Consider the following 12377-nt stretch of genomic DNA (forward strand, 5'->3'; position numbering starts at 1 on the left):
TGTATGTTTGACTATCATACTGTATGTTTGACTATCATACTGTATGTTTGACTATCATACTGTATGTTTGATTATCATACTGTATGTTTGACTATCATACTGTATGTTTGACTATCATACTGTCTGTTTGACTATCATACTGTATGTTTGACTATCACACTGTATGTTTGACTATCACACTGTATGTTTGACTCTATCATACTGTATGTTTGACTATCATACTGTATGTTTGACTATCATACTGTATGTTTGACTATCATACTGTATGTTTGATTATCATACTGTATGTTTGACTATCATACTGTATGTTTGACTATCATACTGTATGTTTGACTATCACACTGTATGTTTGACTATCACACTGCATGTTTGACTATCATACTGTATCTTTGACTATCATACTGTATGTTTGACTATCATACTGTATGTTTGATTATCATATTGTATGTTTGACTATCATACTGTATGTTTGACTATCATACTGTATGTTTGATTATCATATTGTATGTTCGACTATCATACTGTATGTTTGACTATCATACTGTATGTTTGACTATCATACTGTATGTTTGATTATCATACTGTATGTTTGACTATCATACTGTATGTTTGACTATCATACTGTATGTTTGATTATCATACTGTATGTTTGACTATCATACTGTATGTTTGACTATCACACTGCATGTTTGACTATCATACTGTATGTTTGATTATCATACTGTATGTTTGACTATCATACTGTATGTTTGACTATCATACTGTATGTTTGATTATCATACTGTATGTTTGACTATCACACTGTATGTTTGACTATCATACTGTATGTTTGATTATCATACTGTATGTTTGACTATCATACTGTATGTTTGACTATCACACTGCATGTTTGACTATCATACTGTATGTTTGACTATCATACTGTATGTTTGACTATCATACTGTATGTTTGATTATCATATTGTATGTTTGACTATCATACTGTATGTTTGACTATCATACTGTATGTTTGACTATCATACTGTATGTTTGACTATCACACTGTATGTTTGACTCTATCATACTGTATGTTTGACTATCATACTGTATGTTTGACTCTATCATACTGTATGTTTGACTATCATATTGTATGTTTGATTCCATCATACTGTATGTTTGACTATCATACTGTCTGTTTGACTCTATCATACTGTATGTTTGACTATCATATTGTATGTTTGACTCCATCATACTGTATGTTTGACTATCATACTGTCTGTTTGACTATCATACTGTATGTTTGACTCCATCATACTGTATGTTTGACTATCATACTGTCTGTTTGACTATCATACTGTATGTTTGACTCTATCATACTGTATGTTTGACTATCATACTGTATGTTTGACTCTATCATACTGTATGTTTGACTATCATATTGTATGTTTGACTCCATCATACTGTATGTTTGACTATCATACTGTCTGTTTGACTATCATACTGTATGTTTGACTCCATCATACTGTATGTTTGACTATCATACTGTCTGTTTGACTATCATACTGTATGTTTGACTATCATACTGTATGTTTGATTATCATATTGTATGTTTGACTATCATACTGTATGTTTGACTATCATACTGTATGTTTGACTATCATACTGTATGTTTGATTATCATACTGTATGTTTGACTATCATACTGTATGTTTGATTATCATACTGTATGTTTGACTATCATACTGTATGTTTGACTATCACACTGTATGTTTGACTCTATCATACTGTATGTTTGACTATCATACTGTATGTTTGACTCTATCATACTGTATGTTTGACTATCATATTGTATGTTTGACTCCATCATACTGTATGTTTGACTATCATACTGTCTGTTTGACTATCATACTGTCTGTTTGACTCCATCATACTGTATGTTTGACTATCATACTGTATGTTTGACTATCATACTGTCTGTTTGACTATCATACTGTATGTTTGACTATCATACTGTCTGTTTGACTATCATACTGTATGTTTGACTATCACCCAAAGAGAAGAGCAATGCAGCAGCTGCAGTGAGCGACCTCGTCCATAAGATGGCGCCGCAGCACAAACAACAACACACCTGTTCAGTGTTTGCTTGTAACTATTTCCATTGTGGCCGAGAACCAAGAAACATCCTTAAATCAGCCGCACGGCTTTAGAAGCCGCATGGTTCAAAGTGTAGGGAAGAAGTATTGACTTATGGAAAGAACAATCAGTGCAGTCATGGAAAAGTCAAACCCTAAAGGTCATGTGACAAAGGTCACCTGGTAGAAGACGGCCTGGGGTCCTGCTCACCACCACCCTTGAATTAGACTTTAGGAGACTGCCTGCTGGTTCCATTCCTGCCTTGCTCACATGTTGAATCAGGGGACACCTCTGACCCTACAGGAACATCAGCTGGACACTTCTAGTCAAGTTCACACGCTGACCTCTGACCTCTGACCCCACAGGAACATCAGCTGGACACTTCTAGTCAAGTTCACACGCTGACCTCTGACCTCTGACCCCACAGGAACATCAGCTGGACACTTCTAGTCAAGTTCACACGCTGACCTCTGACCTCTGACCCCACAGGAACATCAGCAGGACACTTCTAGTCAAGTTCACACACTGACCTCTGACCCCACAGGAACATCAGTTGGACACTTCTAGTCAAGTTCACACGCTGACCTCTGACCCTATGCCGACAAGCAATGTCATGAATGTATACAACATTTTTTGCTTTGTATCCATACATCCATCCACCTGTCATCCATCCATCCATCCATCCACCTATCATACCTCTAGTACATCCACCCATACATACATACATACATACATCCCTCTGTCATCCATCCATCCATCCATCCACCTGTCATCCCTCTAGTACATCCACCCATACATCCATCCATCCATCCATACATACATACATCCCTCTGTCATCCATCCATCCATCCATCCATCCATCCACCTGTCATCCCTCTAGTACATCCACCCATACATCCATCCATCCATCCATACATACATACATCCCTCTGTCATCCATCCATCCATCCATCCATCCATCCATCCATCCATCCATCTGTCATCCCTCTAGTACATCCACCCAAACATACATACATACATCCATACATACATACATCCCTCTGTCATCCATCCATCCATCCATCCATCCATCCATCCATCCATCCATCCATCCATCCACCTGTCATCCATCCATCCATCCATCCACCTATCATACCTCTAGTACATCCCTCTAGTACATCCACCCATACATACATACATACATCCCTCTGTCATCCATCCATCCATCCATCCATCCATCCATCCATCCACCTGTCATCCCTCTAGTACATCCACCCATACATACATACATACATACATACATCCCTCTGTCATCCATCCATCCATCCATCCATCCATCCATCCATCCATCCACCTGTCATCCCTCTAGTACATCCACCCATACATACATACATACATACATACATCCCTCTGTCATCCATCCATCCATCCATCCATCCATCCACCTGTCATCCCTCTAGTACATCCACCCGTACATACATACATACATCTCTCTGTCATCCATCCACCTGTCATCCCTCTGGTACATCCACCCATACATACATCCATCCATACATCCATCCATCCATCCATCCCTCTGTCATCCATCCATCCATCCACCTGTCATCCCTCTAGTAGAGGGGTCGGCAACCCGCGGCTCAGGAGCCGCATGCAGCTCTTTGGTCAGTCTGATGTAGCTCAGCTGCATAATCAACGACCCCCCCGATTATTTCGCGAGGTTTTCGGAGTTTGATGTCTCTCCCGGGCATCACTCGGGGGGCCGGTCTTCACCCGGTCTACAATATTGAGTGCGTGCCGTGATGGCAATACTCCAAACTTCCTCTTTAACATGTGGTCGCGCCCGCTATTACACGATGCTACCTGCTGGTCGGCCGGTCACATGTTATACACATCTCTTGTCAACTCATGCATGGACTTGCAAGACATACTTGTTCAACAGCCATACAGGTTACACTGAAAGTTGTGATATAAACAACTTTAACACTCGTACTAATATGCGCCACACTGTGAACCCACACCATACAAGAATGACAAACACATTTCGGGAGAACATCCGCACTGTAAGACAACAAACACAACAGTAAAAATACCCACAATCCCATGCGTCCCTGACTCTTCCTGGCTAAATTATTAACACCCGCCAACACCAAACCCCGCCCACTTCAACGGACGCACGGACGGGGGGGTAGTTGGTGGTAGTGGGGGTGTATAATTTAGCCAGGAAGAGTCAGGGATGCATGGGATTGTGGGTATTTGTACTGTTGTGTTTATGTTGTCTTACAGTGCGGATGTTCTCCCGAAATGTGTTTGTCATTCTTGTATGGTGTGGGTTCACAGTGTGGTGCATATTAGTAAGTAAGTGTTAAAATTGTTTATATCACAACTCTCAGTGTGACCTGTATGGCTGTTGAACAAGTATGTCTTGCAGCAGTGTGTGTGTGTCTGCAGGAGACACATACAACGTGTAACTGGGCTGGTGAGCTGTTTACACGTGTTGTAGAGGATGTTAAAGGCAGCGCTTTCATTGTACTCCCGTATTATTGTTGTTAGGATGAATATCATCAGATATTCGCAAGAATAGATACTTTAAGGATTCTGGAACCTCCGGAAGATATGGGAGGGTTGGCAAGTGTAATGCATTTATTTATAAATGGTTGATTAATAAAGGCTAGTAAGGTACCTTTCTAGATTACAACAATCATCATATTAATCCAACAATCATCATATTTATCCAACAATCATCATACTTAAACAACAATTCAGTTAAGTTCAGTTTCAGTTTATTTCGAACATGCATACGATACTATGTAAGGCATCACACAATTCCACTTTCTTCATTACAGCACAATCAATCACCATATTTATCCAACAATCATCATATTTATCCAACAATCGCTCATCATATCTATCCAACAATTATCATATTTATCCAACAATCAATCATCATATTTATCCAACAGTCAATCATCATATTTATCCATCATATTTATCCAACAATCAATCATCATATTTATCCAAAAGTCAATCATTATATTTTTACAACAATCAATCATCATATTTATCCAACAATCATCATACTTATCCAACAATCAATCATCATATTCAACAATCATCAAATTTATCCAAGAATCAATCATCATATTTATCCAACAATCAATCATCATATTAGCCAACAATTATCATATTTATCCAACAATCATCATATTTATCCAACAATCATCACTTTTATCCAACAATCAATCATCATATTTATCCAACAATCAATCATCATATTAGCCAACAATTATCATATTTATCCAACAATCATCATATTTATCCAACAATCATCACTTTTATCCAACAATCAATCATCATATTTATCCAACAATCAATCATCATATTAGCCAACAATTATCATATTTATCCAACAATCATCATATTTATCCAACAATCATCACTTTTATCCAACAATCAATCATCATATTTGACAATCATCATATTTATCCAACAATCATCACATTTATCCAACAATCATCATATTTGTCCAACAATCAATCATCATATTTATCCAACAATCATATTTATCCTACAATCATCACATTTATCCAACAATGATCATATTTATCCAACAATCATCATATTTATCCAACAATCAATCATCATATTTTTACCAACAATCATCATATTTATCCAACAATCATCACATTTATCCAACAATCATCACATTTATCCAACAATCATCATATTTATCCAACAATCAATCATCATATTTATCCAACAATCATTACATATATCCAACAATCATTAAATTTATCCAACAATCATCACATTTATCCAACAATCATCATATTTATCCAACAATCAATCATCATATTTATCCAACAATCAATCATCATATTTATCCAACAATCATTACATTTATCCAAAAATCATCATTTTTATCCAACAATCATCATATTTATCCAACAATCAATCATCATATTTATCCAACAATTATCATATGTATCCAAAAATTAATCATCATATTTATCCAACAATCATTACATTTATCCAAAAATCATCATATTTATCCAACAATCAATCATCATATTTATCCAACAATCAATCATCATATTTATCCAACAATCATTACAGTTATCCAACAATCATCATATTTATCCAACAATTATCATATTTATCCAACAATCAATCATCATATTTATCCAACAATCATTACATTTATCCAAAAATCATCATTTTTATCCAACAATCATCATATTTATCCAACAATCAATCATCATATTTATCCAACAATTATCATATGTATCCAAAAATTAATCATCATATTTATCCAACAATCATTACATTTATCCAAAAATCATCATATTTATCCAACAATCAATCATCATATTTATCCAACAATCAATCATCATATTTATCCAACAATCATTACATTTATCCAACAATCATTACATTTATCCAACAATCATCACATTTATCCAACAATCATCATATTTATCCAACAATCAATCATCATATTTATCCAACAATCAATCATCATATTTATCCAACAATCATTACATTTATCCAAAAATCATCATACTTATCCAACAATCATCATATTTATCCAACAATCATATTTATCCAACAATCAATCATCATATTTATCCAACAATCAATCATCATATTTATCCAACAATCATTACATTTATCCAATTATCATCATACTTATCCAACAATCATCATATTTATCCAACAATCAATCATCATATTTATCCAACAATCAATCATATTTATCCAACAATCATCATATTTATCCAACAATCATCACATTTATCCAACAATCATCACATTTATCCAACAATCATCATATTTATCCAACAATCATCACATTTATCCAACAATCATCACATTTATCCAACAATCATCATATTTATCCAACAATCATCACATTTATCCAACAATCAACATATTTATCCAACAATCACCACATTTATCCGACAAATATGTAGAAGCAGGTAGAAATATGCATGCAAAGCCTCCTACTGACGTCACACACGAGACGCTTTAGTCAGCAACAATTGTTATAGTTATATTGTAAAAAAAGAAAGAAAGTTTTGTCCAGAGAACAAAAGTTGGAGTAAAATAATGTTCTTTTTCACTTCAAGCCCCGCCCAGAGGACGACACACCTGTGATAAAAATAATAATAATAATAATAATAATAGAAATGGAGTGAGAAGTATTTGCAGGGCAGCTAAAAACAACACAGACTGGCTGAGCTGCTGTCTGTCATGCACCCCCAGCACGCATGCGCACGCACGCACGCAGATAGAGGACTGTGGAAAAATGTGGAAATCCCAGTTTTAGTTTGAGTGTTTTGTCGGAAAAAGAAGCGGATTAAAAAAAAGCTAACACGCATTCCCACGCAGCCATGTTAGCATGTTAGCACGTTAGCACGACCACCATCTTCACTTTTCACACTTCCACGCTCAACTTGCCAATAAAAGTCCGAGTGTTGCTCACCATGTGTGGAGAAGAAGGCAACACATCCAACACAAATACTTTAGACTCCTTCCGAACAACAACTTGTTCTTTTCTTTTTATGGCCCCTGTAGTTTGTATTCTCGTCCTCCCGTCCGCTTCCTTCTTGGAGCTCCTGGCCGAGGTTCGGAGGGTCTCCGGCGGGCTCAGAGGTGTCTCCTGGCCGGGGCTCGGAGGGTCTCCGGCGGGCTCAGACGGGCCGACGCGGGCGAGGAAAAGTGATGATAGCCGCCTCCGTTTTGGAGCGGCGGATGAAGAAAGAGGAGAAGAAGCAGAAGAAGAAGAAGAAGGAGAAGAAGAAATGAGGCACAAAGTTGGACACTCGCTGCATTGTTAACATTCCACACGTCACGTGACGGACCGACGCGCGTCAGCAGCGGAGGCCGACGCAAAGATCGTCTACGCGGCGCGAGATGATCCGCACGCCCGCGCGAGGGGCTTCTTTTTCGGGTGCGATTTAAGTGACGGGCGCCTCTGAAGGTCGTGGGAGATCCACGCGGAGGAAGACGGCGGCCATGGCATCCATAAACACTTTTCATTTTTTTCCAATTATTTTTTTATTAAACCTTTATTTATAAATGTCAACATTTACATAGGGTTGAGAAATAATAATCAAAGTAAGTATATAAAACAAAAACAGCTTTATCTTCGTCTCGGCGTCACACGTTGCGGTCGTCAAGACCACTTCCGGAGTTCACAATAAAAGCGCCCGGCGAAACATCCGGTTTGAAAAATATGACGGGTCAAATGAGACAAAATGAAATAGTTGACAATAGATGTGTAAAAAATATGCATTTCTTTACTGTAATTGGAATATGTCCCAATATAATATTTTATTTTGTATTCTGTCACATTTGACCCTCCACACTAAGGTTAATTAAATAATTAAATCAAAAAATATGTCGTGAAATAATTTACAATAGATGTGTAAAAAATATTCCAATTAACAGTAAAGAAATGCATTTTTTTATTCTTTATAAAAATATGCATTTCTTTACTGTTAATTTGGAATATTTCAACATTTGCTGACTTCCCAATATAATAATTTATTTTGTATTCTGTCACATTTGACCCTCCATACAAAGGTTGATGGAAAAATGTATTCAATAAATATGTCATTAAATAATTTACAATAGATGTGTAAAAAATATGCATTTATTTACTGTTAATTTGAATATTTCAAAATTTGATGATGTCCAAATATAATAATTTATTTTGTATAATGTGTCATTTAGCCCTCCACACAAAAGTTAATTAAATAATTAAATCAATAAATATGTCATGAAATAATTTACAATGGATGTGTAAAAATATTCCAATTAACAGTAAAGAAATGCATATTTTTATCTTATTTTTTAAAATGTATTTATTTAAATAAAAAATCTGCATTTCTTTACTGCAATTGGAATATTTGAAAATTTGATGATGTCCCAATATGATAATTTATTTTGTATAATGTGTCATTCAACCCTCCACACAAAGGTTAATTAAATAATTAAATTAGTCATTCACTGGATCAATAACTATGTCATAAAATGACTTATTTAATCTTTAACTTAATTCAATCGCTTCATTATTGTACAATTGAATACATATTTCAGGATTTATTTCTTTCTACAAACATAATTATGACATCCTGTCTAATTGGTCCCACTGTACACATGTTCATGAGATGAATGATTAAATATACAAATTGAATTGTGAAATAAGTAAAACATGAATTGTTTAATGAAATCGTGCAATAAATCATTAATTTGTAAAGTAATCTATCCATCCATTTTCTACCGCTTGTCCGTTTCGGGGTGGCGGGGGTGTCGCTGGAACCTATCCCAGCTGCATTCGGCCGGAAGGCATTAATAATTACATAAATTATTTTGATTAATCACATAAATAATATAATTTTAAATCAAATTATTAATTGACACTTTTAATATCAAATACATCCATTTCCAATTTGAGTCATTTTAATGACACATTTAATTACTTACAAAACTATTTTGTTCGATTTGAACCTCCATGAACAAAATAGTTTGGCTTACGAAGTTAAAATATAAGGTATATCATTTTTTTTCATACACATAACTCTGTCTCAGCGTCACACTTGGCGGCCGTCAAGATGAGAAACAAACTTCCGGACTTCACAATAAAAGCGGTGCTGCAGTACATCCGGTCTAATTTTTTTTTTTTTTTTAATGAAATAAATGCGTTTTTAGATGTGTAAAATCAAATTTTTTAAAATGAAATCAATAATTATTTCACAAACTAATCATCTATTTTACACTTTATTAACTATTTTGTTTTTCTATCACATTTGACCCTCCACACACACTTCATTAATTACATAAGTAATTCAGTAGATAAATACATCATGAATTTTTTTTTATTAAATCACAGCAAATATTATTTTTAATTTATTTAACTATTTAATTATTTCACAAGTATTTTACAATTTAATATAATTTTAATGATTTTTTTGTGTCACAATTCAATTATTTTATTGTCTTTTGTCCCACCGTACAGAGGTTTATAAAATAAATGATTAAATATATAAATAAAATTGGGAAATAATGAAAACGAACAGTCTTTGAACTCATTTGAAATGATAACTACATTATTTTAATTTAATTAATATAGATATGCATCGAATCAAAAAATGATGCATTTAATATCAAGTACATTAATTTCCAATTGTAATTATTTATCGACCACATTTAAGTTGTTCAAGATGTATTTATTTCATTCTGTTTGTCCTACAAAGTTAAAATATATGGTATGTATACTTTTATTCACTACTTTAAAAAGGTACACTTGTATTTTCTCGACATTGTACTGCACTGTAACTTATTGAGAACAGTTACACTTAATTTAACAATAAATTGAGCTGCAAGTTTGTTTTTGTTTATTTTGACATAAAATCTATGGTTATAGTTTTCACACTCAATTTAAAACATTCCTTTTTTTTTTTACCGTTATTTTCCCTCCTCCAGTGTACAGGACAAAGATCTAGAATGAGTCGACCAAGACCAAGTTCTAGACTGAGTGTTTATTGACTTCACCACTAAAGGCCAAAGTTATGACAAACTTCTAGAAGTGTGAAGAAAAAGGAGCGACTTCAGCGTTTCTCTCTGAGCTAACGACGTTTTAGAAACGTTCTAGAAGCTTTTCTTTTGAGACCGTACACACACAATGGACTCCAGTTTGCAGGAATCCAGGTGGGGGAAACTGCAGTACATAAATATGGATGTAGAGGGTAGGTGCTGCGTTCATCAACACGTCTGTCACTAAGACAACAACAACAAAAGGGAAAAAAGTGCATTCACAAAAGTGGAGACCAACATCACGCTTGTAATGTCCATCATTTTCATCAAGTGAGATGACAAAATGTCAACATTAATGAGGGAAAATAAAACAGAGCAACATATTTCATGATGGACATTTTTTCTTTTATCATGTGCCAAAAATACTTAATAAATTAATCATTAAACTATTGCATTTTAAAATGCATAATAAAAAAAAAATAATGAAATATATCCATCCATCCATTTTTCTACCGCTTATTCCCTTTTGGGGTCGCTGGCGCCTATCTCAGCTACAATCGGGTGGAAGGCGGGGTACACCCTGGACAAGTCGCCACCCCATCGCAGGGCCAACACAGATAGACAGACAACATTCACACACTAGGGCCAATCTAGTGTTGCCAATCAACCTATCCCCAGGTGCATGTCTTTGGAGGTGGGAGGGGCCTATCCCCAGGTGCATGTCTTTGGAGGTGGGAGGGGCCTATCCCCAGGTGCATGTCTTTGGAGGTGGGAGGAAGCCGGAGTACCCGGAGGGAACCCACGCATTCACGGGGAGAACATGCAAACTCCACACAGAAAGATCCCAAGCCTGGATTTGAACCCAGGACTGCAGGACCTTCGTATTGTGAGGCAGACGCACTAACCCCTCTGCCACCGTGAAGCCCTAATGAAATATATTTTCAATTCAAATTGTGAGATCTAATCGTACATTTAGATTACTATACAATTCCGTCAATTAAAATTTTACAAAAGGGATACATTTTTCCTCCTCTCTGAGCTGCTACCTTACCGTGGTAGAGGAGTTTGCGTGTCCCAATGATCCTAGGAGCTATGTTGTCTGGGGGTTTTCATGCCCCCTGGTAGGGTCTCCCAAGACAAACAGGTCCTAGGTGAGTGATCAGACAAAGAGCAGCTCAAAGACTTCTATGGAATTACAACGAAATGAACCCAGATTTCCCTCGCCCGGACGTGGGTCACCGGGGCCCCCCTCTGGAGCCAGGCCCGGAGTTGGGGCACGATGGCGAGCGCCTGGTGGTCGGGCCTGTTCCCATGGGGCCCGGCCGGGCACAGCCCGAAGAGGCAACGTGGGTCATCCCTCCAATGTGCTCACCACCCATAGCAGGGGCCATAGAGGTCGGGTGCATTGTGAGCTGGGCGGCAGCCGAAGGCAGGGCACTTGGCGGTCCGATCCTCGGCTACAGAAGCTAGCTCTTTGGACGTGGAACGTCACGTCACTGGGGGGGAAGGAGCCTGAGCTAGTGCGCGAGGTAGAGAAGTTCCGGCTGGATATAGTCGGACTCACCTCGACGCACAGCAAGGGCTCTGGAACCAGTTCTCTCGAGAGGGACTGGACCCTCTTCCACTCTGGCGTTGCCGGCAGTGAGAGGCGACGGGCTGGGGTGGCAATTCTGGTTGCCCCCCGGCTCAAAGCCTGTACATTTGAGTTCAACCCAGTGGACGAGAGGGTAGCTTCCCTTCGCCTTCGG

The 12377-nt window shown here is 37.0% G+C and overlaps 1 protein-coding gene across 1 annotated transcript in view; it reads right to left on the bottom strand.

Moving 5' to 3' along the window:
* lats2 (large tumor suppressor kinase 2) overlaps positions 1 to 8016 on the bottom strand; it is a 41508-nt gene extending 33492 nt beyond the window's left edge. The window contains 1 exon segment of the mRNA XM_061918269.1: positions 7574 to 8016. The gene's annotated coding sequence lies outside the window, so the exon portion shown is untranslated.
* Positions 8017 to 12377: the final 4361 nt, after the last annotated feature.

This window comes from Nerophis ophidion, linkage group LG13, assembly GCF_033978795.1.
Source record: "Nerophis ophidion isolate RoL-2023_Sa linkage group LG13, RoL_Noph_v1.0, whole genome shotgun sequence".
Classification (NCBI taxonomy): Eukaryota; Metazoa; Chordata; class Actinopteri; order Syngnathiformes; family Syngnathidae; genus Nerophis; species Nerophis ophidion.